At 44.3% G+C, this 12,500-nt stretch overlaps 1 protein-coding gene across 6 annotated transcripts in view; it reads right to left on the minus strand.

Annotated features, from left to right (window-relative positions):
• The window catches only part of mmy (UDP-N-acetylglucosamine pyrophosphorylase mmy), a 266,724-nt gene that overhangs the window by 210,033 nt on the left and 44,191 nt on the right, over window positions 1-12,500 (minus strand). The window contains exon 1 of one of the 6 annotated variants that reach the window (XM_070100502.1): window positions 5,277-5,298. The exons of the other annotated variants lie outside the window; for them this stretch is intronic. The gene's annotated coding sequence lies outside the window, so the exon portion shown is untranslated. Of the gene's footprint in view, window positions 1-5,276; window positions 5,299-12,500 lie in introns of those variants that run through there. 6 annotated transcript variants of the gene reach the window in all.

Raw genomic sequence — 12,500 nt, forward strand, 5'->3', positions numbered from 1 at the left:
CTGTTTGGAAAGAATTTTCAGAGGGGCATGAAAAATTAATTTTAGGTGTGATATACCGTCCCCCAAATTTAGATAGGGACCAAGGGAGACTACTATGGGAGGAAATTGTTAGGGCCACAAGGCACGATAATGTAGTAATTCTAGGAGACTTTAACTTTAGTCATATTGATTGGAATTTCTTGACTGGGAATTTAGAATCATACGATTTCTTAGAAGTAGTTCAGGATTGTTTTTTGAAGCAGTTTGTGACAGAACCTACAAGGGGAAATAACCTGCTTGACTTAGTTCTGGCAAACAATGAATCCCTTGTTAATAATTTAGAAGTTTCAGAGGAACTGGGTGCTAGCGACCACAAATCAATTACATTTAGAATTGAATGGAAGTATGATAGTAGGGATAACTCAGTAACAGTCCCAGATTTTCGCTTAGCAGATTACGATGGGCTTAGAGAACACTTATCATCTGTTGACTGGGGTAACGAAGAGAGCTATCAATATGACAGTTTTCTGAACACAATACATGCTGCTCAAAGAACGTTTATCCCTTATAAGGAAATTAGATCAAATAGAAATGACCCAAAATGGATGAATAATAGGCTGAAATATCTACTAGGGCATAAGAAAGGAATTTATAGGCGTATCAAAAGAGGCGAGGGTCATCTTATGAATCAGTATATTGACATTAAGAGGGACATTAAAAAGGGGATAAGAAAAGCTAAAAGGGACTATGAAATTAAAGTTGCTAGGGATTCTAAAACTAACCCAAAAAGTTTTTTCCAGGTATATAGAACAAAAGTCAGAGATAAGATAGGTCCCCTTAAAAATAACTATGGGCATCTTACTGACAAAGAGAATGAAATGTGCTCGATTTTAAATAATTATTTTCTCTCGGTTTTTACACAGGAAGACACTAATAATATTCCGGTAATTAATTTTTATAGTGGATCAGAAGAAGATAAATTATGTAACATCACAGTCACTAGTGAAATGGTTGTGAAGCAGATAGACCGACTGAAGCAAAATAAGTCACCGGGTCCTGATGAGGTTTTTTCAAGGGTTCTTAAGGAATGCAAAATGGAAGTCTGTGAACCATTAACTAATATTTTTAATTTATCTCTTCAAACAGGTGCAGTGTCTGATATGTGGAAGATGGCTAATGTAATTCCTATTTTTAAAACAGGGGACAAGTCGTTACCGTCAAATTACCGCCCAATAAGCCTGACCTCAATTGTAGGCAAATTACTAGAGTCAATTATAGCTGAGATTATAAGAAGCCATCTCGATAAGCATAGCTTGATTAAAGATACTCAGCATGGATTCACAAGAGGCCGGTCCTGTCTAACTAATTTATTAACTTTCTTCAGTAAAGCTTTTGAGGCTGTTGACCACGATAAAGAATTTGATATTATTTACTTAGATTTTAGTAAGGCATTTGATAGAGTTCCTCACCAAAGACTGTTGAAGAAAGTAGCAGCTCATGGCATTGGGGGAAGGGTGCTCTCGTGGATCGAATCATGGCTCACAGACAGGAAGCAAAGAGTGTCCATAAATGGGGTTAAATCCGAGTGGGGATCAGTAACAAGTGGCGTTCCACAGGGATCAGTCTTGGGCCCGTTGTTGTTTATAATATATATCAATGATCTTGATGAAGGAATTACTAGTGATATGAGCAAATTCGCCGATGACACGAAGATAGGTAGGATAATTGATTCAAACGTAGATGTTAGGGAACTTCAGGAGGATTTAGACAAACTCTACTCTTGGTCAGAAAAGTGGCAGATGCAGTTCAATGTAGATAAATGCAAGGTTCTGAAGCTCGGGAGTGTCCATAACCCTAGCACTTATAAGTTAAATAATGTAGAACTTAACCATACAGATTGCGAAAAGGACTTGGGGATTATGGTAAGCAGCAACCTTAAATCAAGACAGCAATGCCTAAGCGTACGTAATAAGGCAAATAGATTACTGGGATTTATATCAAGAAGTGTAAGCAACAGAAGTCCAGAGGTCATACTGCAGCTTTATACATCATTAGTAAGGCCTCACCTAGATTATGCAGCTCAATTCTGGTCTCCATATTACAGAATGGACATAAATTCGTTAGAAAACATTCAGCGTAGGATGACTAAATTAATACATAGCATTAGAAATCTTCCTTATGAAGAAAGATTGAAGACTCTTAAGTTACATTCACTTGTTAGACGAAGAATGAGGGGAGACCTGATCGAAGTGTATAAGTGGAAGATAGGTATTAATAAAGGGGATATTAACAAGGTCTTGAGGATATCTCTCCAAGAGAGAACCCGCAGTAATGGATTTAAATTAGATAAGTTTAGATTTAGAAAGGACATAGGAAAGTATTGGTTTGGAAATAGGGTAGTTGATGAGTGGAACAGTCTACCTAGTTGGGTTATTGAGGCTAGGACCTTGGGTAGTTTCAAATTTAGGTTGGATAAGTACATGAGTGGGAGGGGTTGGATTTGAGTGGGACTTGCACATCAGAGCTTATTTCTTGGGTAGCATTGAAAATTGGGTTGGTCAAATGTTTGTTAGTGGGATGAATTGTAAAGGACCTGCCTAGTATGGGCCAACAGGCCTGCTGCAGTGTTCCTCCTTTCTTATGTTCTTATGTTCTCATCTTTTGTATATAGTTCTACTGTCTTCCTATTATGTCCTAGAATCTGTATTGATAAAGCCACTGGATGGCGAAACGTCTACTACAATAAAGATATCCAGATGTTGCACATGTGTCTTAACTTTCATATTGTCGGTATTTTATACCTTCCTTGCACAACTGTATTGATAAAGCCACTGGATGGCGAAACGTCTACTACAATAAAGATATCCAGATGTTGCACATGTGTCTTAACCTTCAACCAGAATAGTGGCTTCTATAACATAGCTGAACCACTTGCCAAGAAACTTCTTCATCGCTATCCCACATAAGAACACTGTAGAAGGTCTGCTCACAAACTTGTCCAGTCTCCTTTCCAAGCTACCCAAGTTTTTAGACTCTACAACCCAACTCGGTACATCATCAGATGCAGCATTCTTCACCTGACCTCAGCCGGACTATAAATACTCGCGTTCCTTCAACCCCAGGTAGATCCGTGTGTGACTTGAAAAAGCCCAATGTGTGGGTGAAACGTCGTCAATAAAGGATCACATTATACTGCATTTGTGTTTATATTTCCATGGTCCCCTTACTACAGGATGGACATAGACTCATTAGAGAACATACAGAGAAGAATGACTAAAATGATTTACTGTGTAAGGAACCTCCCGTATGAAGATAGACTTAAAGCCTTAAATCTCCACTCTCTGGAGAGGCGTAGAATGAGGAGAGATATCATTGAAGTGTATAAGTGGATGACGGGCATAAACAAGGGAGACATTAATAAAGTACTGAGGGTGTCGAACAAGGTAAGAACCAGGAATAATGGATTTAAGTTGGATAAATTTAGATTTAGAAAGGACATAAGTAAGTACTGGTTTTCTAACAGAGTTGTAGATGCGTGGAACAGTCTTCCCAGTGGGGTGATAGAGGCTAGGACCTTGGGTAGCTTTAAGAAGAGACTGGACAAATATATGAGTGGGAGGGGCTGGGTTTGATTGGTGTTGGGGGGTGCGGGAGTTGTTTCTTGAGTAGCTTTAGGTAGATGTCGTTTTGATAAGGACCTGCCTCGTATGGGCCAGTAGGCCTTCTGCAGTGTTCCTACATTCTTATGTTCTTAAATAAATAGCTTGGGGGTGAGTTTTGCAAAGGACCTGTCCAAGTTGGCTCGCCGCGCGTCACGTGTTTAACTGTTGTGGGATCTGATAGTGAGGTGCTGGCCGACCCCTTATATAGCTTCCTTGGATGCTTCACTTTCATAGTTCCTTGATAATGTGAGTAGTCACGAAAGCGCTTGGAATTTCTCTATTCTTTCAGAGTGGTTGTTTTGCATATTTTGAAATCACCTGTTTACTGTGATCTTATTGCATATATATATATATATATATATGTGATGAATGGTTTGAAAAACCGACAAGTTGAAGATTGAGACACTTATGCAGCATATGGGAATCTTTATTCAGGAAACGTTTCGCCACACAGTGGCTTCATCAGTCCAATACAAAGAGGAAGGCGTAAGGAGAGGAGGAGAATGAGGTAATCAGTCCCTCAATCATATATATATATATATATATATATATATATATATATATATATATATATATATATATATATATATATATATATATATATATATATATATATATATTTATATATATATATATATATATATATATATATGTATGTATATATATATATATATATATATATATATATATATATATATATATATATATATATATATATATATATATATGTATATATGTATATATATATATATATATATATATATATATATATATATATATATATATATATATATATATATATTATACAGTGGATGGGGTAATACTTCATAAAAAATCCACGCTGAAAGCCGCAGTTGCGGTTAGCATAAACCTTTCCAGAGAATTGACTTTCTTGGCTTGAATTCTACTTATCAATCCTAGCTCAGAGGCAGAGTACTGGACTGCCAGTCTGAAGACCGCCAGATCACGGGTTCAAATTCCGGCCTTTCATTTTAACTGTTACATTCGTTTAGTAGAAATTTTTGGTACTCGCGCACACACTCAACAAAACACCACCCACAGGAGCTCTGCTCTTGTGGGTGGTGGTGGTGGTGTTTTACTGCATATTAGTAGCCACAGGAGCTCTGCTCCTGTGGCTACAAATAGGTAATTACATAGAATTCCCATCTTCAGCAATTATTACATTTTTTTTATTTCTGATAATTGTAGTAGAGGGAGAGGGAGGGAGAGGGAGGGAAGGTGGGAGGGAGTGGGAGGGAGTGAGAGGGAGTGAGATGGAGTGAGAGGGAGGGGGGAGGGAGGGAGGGAGAGGGAGGGAGGGAGGGGGAGAGGGAGGGAGGGAGGGAAGGAGGGAGGGAGGGAGGGAGGGAGTGAGGGAGGGAGGGAGTGAGAGAGAGAGAGAGAGAGAGAGAGAGAGAGAGAGAGAGAGAGAGAGAGAGAGAGAGAGAGAGAGAGAGAGAGAGAGAGAGAGAGAGAGAGACAGAGAGAGACAGAGAGAGACAGAGAGAGAGACAGAGACAGACAGAGAGAGACAGAGACAGAGAGAGACAGAGGCAGACAGACAGACAGACAGAGACAGACAGAGACAGAATGTGAACCTCTCACCACCAGGAGTGCTCGGAGGAAGTTTATTACCTGCAGGGGCAAGTGCAAGAGGTGGCAGTGATGTATTGGAGACAGGATACGAAGCAACACCATCACAATACTACCTTTCCAACACAAACCTTCTTCCCCAGCCACTTGGTTCTTATCTCTCCCAAAACCACCACTACAACCATCAGCCACACCTGCTACTTCCCATCTACTGTTTTATTTTAGTTCATTATAATGCCGACAGCAGGATACAAAGACATATTGCCGCCCGTATTTGTCTTTACCGCTATATAGTGTATAAAATAAATAAATAAATAAATAAATAAATAAATATATATATATATATATATATATATATATATATATATATATATATATATATATATATATATCCTCCATGGGGAAGTGGAACAGAATTTTTCCTCCGTAAGCCATGCGTGTTGTAAGAGGCGACTAAAATGCCAGGAGCAAGGGTCTAGTAACCCCTTCTCCTGTATATATTACTAAATTTAAAAGGAGAAGCTTTTGTTTTTCCTTTTGGGCCACCCCGCCTCGGTGGGATATGGCCATTGTGTTGAAAGAAAAGAAAGATATATATATATATATATATATATATATATATATATATATATATATATATATATATATATATATATATAAACACATCGGCCATTTCCCACCAAGGTAGGATGGCCCGAAAAAGAAAAACTTTCGCTATCATTCACTCCATCACTGTCTTGCCAGAGGCGCGCTTGCACTACAATTATAAAACTGCAGTATTAACACCCTGAATAGGTAAAACTTGCAATTTTGGCTTAAATAGCAATGCTCTTCTTTCCGAATAAGGCAAGTGAAAATTTTTGTATGCAATAACTTCGCAAAAATCATTCTGAACATAACGAAAAAATATATTTCATTGTGTTTATCATCAAATTATTGTAAACTTATCTAAAATATATTTAGTTGGATTAGGCTAAATTAAATTATGCTTGTTAAAATAAGGTTAGGTAAGTTTTCTAAGGTTCTTTTGGTACAAGATTATTAATTTTTACATTAACATTAATGAAAAAATATAACTTTAAATGTATAAGAGAAAGTTTTATAAAGAACTCAATTTTAAATGAGTTCTTGCTAACTGACTAGCAGGCCGGACTTGAGTCCTGGAGATGGGAAGTACAGTGCCTGCACTCTGAAGGAGGGGTGTTAATGTTGCAGTTTAAAAACTGTAGTGTAAAGCACCCTTCTGGCAAGACAGTGATGGAGTGAATGATGGTGAAAGTTTTTCTTTTTCAGGCCACCCTGCCTTGGTGGGAATCGGCCAGTGTGATACATCAGCTCCGGACCTCCCAACAGGAGGACTCGTATTACGACAATCCATTGACACACTCTCAGTTCACAGAGTTCACTACCTTTTCAGAAGATAGGCACATGGCTTCTGCCGAAAAGAAGAGGTCACGATGCTCCATGAACACGACGGAGGACTCAGATTTGGAAATGTGGGGCGAAATTCTAGCGAAGAAGTTGCGAGAGGAAGAGGAAGATCCTGTTCACATTGTAGCAGATCTGACAGTCCCAACCATGGAGCCAGCGACAATAGAAACAGGTGCGGAAATAAACACCGCACCCCACGAAAACCAAGAGGGATGGAACACTGTGGACAAGAAGAAGAAGCACCGTCCGTCCAAGGAGCAGGCAAACCAGCTCAACCGACCTGGCAAATTCAAGGTGAAGTCTTATGGGGACCACAGAACCCACTATGGGGTTGTTTCATACCTGGAATCACGACACAACCTGAAGTTCAAGATATGGTTCAACTTGAGGGGAGAACCAATATTGACTCCTCTCAACAAGGAAATGTATACCACCTTGAAGAGAGTCATGGAGACAGATCGCTCATTCACCCTGGAGGAACTGGACTCTCGGCAGAAGATCACCAAGGGTGTAGTGATGCGATACCCGCTGATGATGCCCATCGAGGCAGTAGCAGCTCATCCCAGTGTGGTGTCAGCTCAACGTCTCAAGGCAAAGACGGCAGGCAACGCACCGACCCGACAGGTTCTCATTCAGCATGTAGGACCACTGCCATCCCAGCTGGACCTCGGTTCTTGGGGCAGGTACGATGTCAGGACCTTCACAGCAGAACCAGTTCGCTGTTTCAAGTGTCAGCGTTATGGACACCTGGGTGCACTATGTCCGAACAGAGTAATCTGCGGTGTCTGCAGCCAGCACCACCCTACCGAGGAATGCATCACCAAGCTGAAAAATGCATCGCCACCCACTCCACAATGCCCGAACTGCAGGCAGAAACACCATGCCTGGAATCCTCGATGCCCCGAGAGGCTCGCCAGAATTCAAGAAGTCTGGAAGACGCCAAAAACTCGGCAACAGGCTACGACGGATCATCAAACGATGGGTGCAGAGAACCCTGCCATACCGCAGATCTCTCAGCAGCTAAACCAAGTCAATGCCCAGGAATTCCCAACCCTAGAAGCCTCAACCAGGCGTCAAGGTCAAGAACCTCCTGCACCCCTACCTCAACGAAGAAACAGAAACAAGAGGAACAGGAGGCGTCAACAGGGTGCATCGGGTCAATGCGATCAGCAGGCTGCACTAAACGAGCCCCCACCGGCCATAGCACGACAACGCAGGCACTCCTTACCCGGCACAGGCGCTTTGCAGACTCAACTGGCACCTCACCAGCAGATCCCGGCTACTCAACCTGGTATACAGCAACAGACCACGGTGCATACAATAAAGAAATCCAACCCTCAGCAGTCCCTACAGACCACAGCAGCCCAGATAATATCCACTGTTTCGAACCCATCTCCAAAGCAGGCCCTCACCAGGGAGGATCTCGTAGCACTCATCAAGGTGTTCACGGATCTTATTTGCAACACAATCAACTCCACGGAACAACAGAGCGCATTCCGGCAGATGGTCAGTACTCTCCTGAGAGTGTGCTTTCTGACCGAAGAGGAGACAGTGGATGCCATGAATTTGCAGGTTCTCAGAGCGGGCAGGACTCAGTCTCCAGCTCAGGAAACAACAGCGATGGAATAACCTCTGGGCCAAATCACACCCTCAAGGTCCTACAATGGAACATTCAGGGCCTGAGGGGCAAACAGCACCTCTTGCTGGAGGCAGTAATTCGGGATCGGGTTGACATCGTCTTGCTACAAGAAACTCTGACTGTCCCGACTATGTGCCCAAGACTACCCGGTTTTGCTGGGTATTTTCGGCACATGGACCCGGGCATTCACTGCAGAGGCACAGCTGTATTTGTATCCAATACAATACCTCACGAGGTTATAGCCAACCCTGTGGACTGTGGGGAGGATGTCGAGGTACAGGCCATCCTTGTGCACATACCTGGGGCGCCCATTACCATCTATAACATCTACAAGAACCCAAGACACACCCTCGACATTGCAGAGCTCCTCGCACTAGCACGCACTGAGTGTATTATTGTGGGTGGAGATTTCAACGCACATCACCCTATTCTGCACTCTCACTCAGCAACCAATGCTGCTGGCAGACATATAGCAATGCTCCTACACGATATTCCAGAGGTAAAGTTGCTAAACAATGGAGACCCCACACACCTGTTGGGTGGCTGCCTCGACCTTACCTTCGGGTCAAGACAACTCGCAGCAGGAGCCACATGGGAAACTCATCCTCACCTTGTCAGTGACCACTTTGCAGTGATCACCACCTTCAACATCAACAGGCCTCCCACAGTTGTGCTGCCTCCTAGATGGGACGTAAAGAGGGCCAACTGGAAGGTGTTCCAGGATTATCTTCATAACTGGTGGTCCACATACTCTCTATCTGAAGACTGTGATACGGCTGAACAGGAGCTAATCACTGTTCTCATCCAGGCAGCAGAGTGCGCAATTCCAAAGAAGTCCGCAGGACGCACTCACAAAAGAGACTGGTGGTTCTACAACGACGAGGTGCGGGAGCAGAACCACCGCATCAACTCTTTTAGGAAGCTATACAGGCGTAACCCTACGGCAGAGAACAGGAATACTCTGAGAGCCATTGTGCAGCATGCCCGCAGAATCTCTCTCAGAGTAAAAACTGAGAAATGGCTGGAGTGGTGCTCAACATTCGGGCATCACACCACCTTATCTGAGATATGGGGCAAGCTCAACATAGCAACTGGCAAGAGCAAGCCGAGGCCACCAGCACACCCGAACCCATCCCAGGAAGCAGAGAAACTAGTGGAGCTTTTCACTTCCAGGGGAGCCTCCACTCAGCTCCCACAGGACATCCGGAATATACAGACGGATCTTCTGCCACAGCGCCAGCTAACGATACAAGCTGCATGTGAGTCGGAAGATGTGACTGATGTAGACCTCACGGACTTGGAACTCCGACGTGCCATTAAGAACACAGGTGACACTGCCCCGGGCATCGATGGTGTGACGTACTCCATGATTGCACGGGCTGGGCAGAGTGGATGGGAGGCCATACTAGACGTCATTAACAAGTCGTGGAGGGCCAGGACACTCCCAGCAGCTTGGAAGAAAGCTACAATCGTACCAATTCCAAAGCCCAAGGACCCAGGCAGTATGAGACCCATATCGCTGACCAGCTGCTTAGCCAAGACTGCTGAGAGGATGGTGTTAAACCGCCTCCTATGGAAACTTGGACCCTCTCATCATCACATATTTGGCTTCACCAAAGGAGTGGGAACAGCAGAGTGCATAACCACTCTACTAAGCCAGATTGCTGATAGCAACAAAAAACCTAGTATCGTCGTCTACCTCGACCTTGAGAAGGCATTTGAGCTGGCCAGCCCCACAGCAATTCTGGCAATACTAGCTCGGAAGGGAATCAAAGGACGCCTCCTGGCCTGGATAGAGTCCTACCTTAGGGGCAGGCAGGCCTGTGTCAGCTTTCAGGGACACTACTCTTCCTTTAAAACCCTGGAAAACGGTACGCCACAAGGAGGTGTGCTCAGTCCTACCCTGTTTAACATCCTTATGCAGGAACTTGTGAGCCTTCCCTTTCATAGTGGTACACAGCTCCTCAGCTATGCTGATGATCTTGCACTAGTAGTGAATGGGAAAGGCAATTTAGAACGACAGGCTCAGAGAGCTTTGGACCTAATTACGCAGTCTTGCAAGGAACTAGGCCTCAAGATCTCGGCCGAGAAATCTCTTGCAATGATGTTCAAGGGACCAGATCCTATGAATAGATTACGTATTCAGGATATAGAACTTGAGTGGACAGGCTCCTACCTGTACTTGGGAATCTACATTGATAAAAAGCTGACCTTTCAGAAACAGGCCGAGTATGTCAGGTCACGTGCTCTACTCAGACTCAACGCCATGAGAGCCATGACGAGGCACCGTGCAGGGGCAAGCAAAGATGTACTTCGCTTGTACTATATACAAGCTATACGCTCGCTCATTGACTACAGTGCACCGGCTTTAGCTCATCTCTTCCCGCAGAGCAGGCAAAGGGTGGAGGTCGTACAAAACCAGGCGATAAGAACTATGCTTGGTGCCCCCATCTGGACCAACACAGTATGTCTCAGATCTGAGGCCCGGCTTCCTTCCTTGGCTGACAGAGTAAGATACATAAACGCCTGCAAAGTGGCCACGATTCTGCACCGGCAGCAAGGTACCCCACTAAGGAGACGGATATTAACAACCATGTCACAAGATCCCACACTCTTCACGGACTACTCCTGGATTCGTTCGTTTTGTGCTGCTGGGCGGAAGCTGCTGCCTGTACAGCTGCTCTGTGAGAAGAGTTGTGACCTTCCTGTTGCTGGGTACCATCCACCACCTCCCTGGCGCCCAGATCCAGCCGATGTTTTCATCATGCAGCTGCCCATCTCTAAGTGTCTCTGCAGTCGAGACACCCTCAGCAATCATGCTGAGACAAGCATGGCACTGGCAGAGGGAGGCACATGTGCAGTGTATTTCACAGATGGTTCTGTCGACCCTGATAGGAAGAGAGCAGCAGCTGGACTGTACCACAATGGTCACACACAAGGCTGGCGACTCCCTGACCACTGCACGATCCTTCAAGCTGAGCTGGTGGCGATTCAGCAGGCATTGTCACATGCCCTACGACATCGACTCCGACCTGTCATACATGTTGATTCCACCTCTGCAATCAATGCCCTCTCCCATCCTCAACCACAGGATAATGTTCACCTCATCACATCGATCCTGAGCATAATGACAGCCTTAGAAGTTCAGGGTAATAGATCGACATTGAACTGGATCCCCAGCCATGCTGGCATCCGGGGAAATGAGGCGGCAGATGATGCAGCCAAGGCAGCAACAGACTATCCACATGTTGGGATTACTGTCCCAATCAGCCTACGACAGACCAAACTGGTGGCTGCCAGAGCCACGAAACTTATGGGGGAGGTCTTAGGTGATACCCCATCTCAACAGTGGTACCGAGCAGCGACTCAGGGAGAACCCCCTCCATATGATAGAAGCTGGTCCAGAGCGCAGTGTACCGCCATCCATCGGCTTCGTTTGGGCTTTCCCACAGCCAAGATGATGGTAGACAAGGCTGAGGAGGAGATGTGCCAGTACTGTCAGCACGTTGTCCAGCGGCCCCTAACACACTATCTTCTAGAGTGCGAAGCTACTGAGACACTCCGCAGGCAACTAGGGGTGATATTCCCTCCCGAAGAGGACCCAGAGATGACTGCGGCCATGCTAGTGTACCATGGGGTCAACGAACCAGACAAGCTGTTACCTGTAATAATGACATATCCTCCTCCTCGCTAGTGTCCATAGTTACATATGGTGTCGCTTATGAGATGCACCAGTTGAACTGACCAGAGGGGCGCTTGAGCGGCATGCGTCGCATCATTGTGGAAACCTTTCTCCATCGGGAGCCAGAGACGGGTCATCGCAAGATTGGGACCCGTGCCAGGACTATGGTCTTGGCGAACATTATACATACATACACCCCAGGTAGTTCTGTTTGTGACTTGAAAAAGCCCACTGTGTGGGCGAAACGTAGTCAATAAAGGATCACATTATACTGCATTTGTGTTTATATTGCCATTGTGTCGGTATTTTATACCATTTATTTCCAAGTGGATGACGGGCATAAACAAGGGAGACATTAATAAAGTACTGAGGGTGTCGAACCAGGTAAGAACCAGGAATAATGGATTTAAGTTGGATAAATTTAGATTTAGAAAGGACATAGGTAAGTACTGGTTTTCTAACAGAGTTGTAGATGCGTGGAACAGTCTTCCCAGTGGGGTGATAGAGGTTAGGA

This window comes from Cherax quadricarinatus, chromosome 73 (genome assembly GCF_038502225.1).
Source record: "Cherax quadricarinatus isolate ZL_2023a chromosome 73, ASM3850222v1, whole genome shotgun sequence".
Lineage (NCBI taxonomy): Eukaryota > Metazoa > Arthropoda > Malacostraca > Decapoda > Parastacidae > Cherax > Cherax quadricarinatus.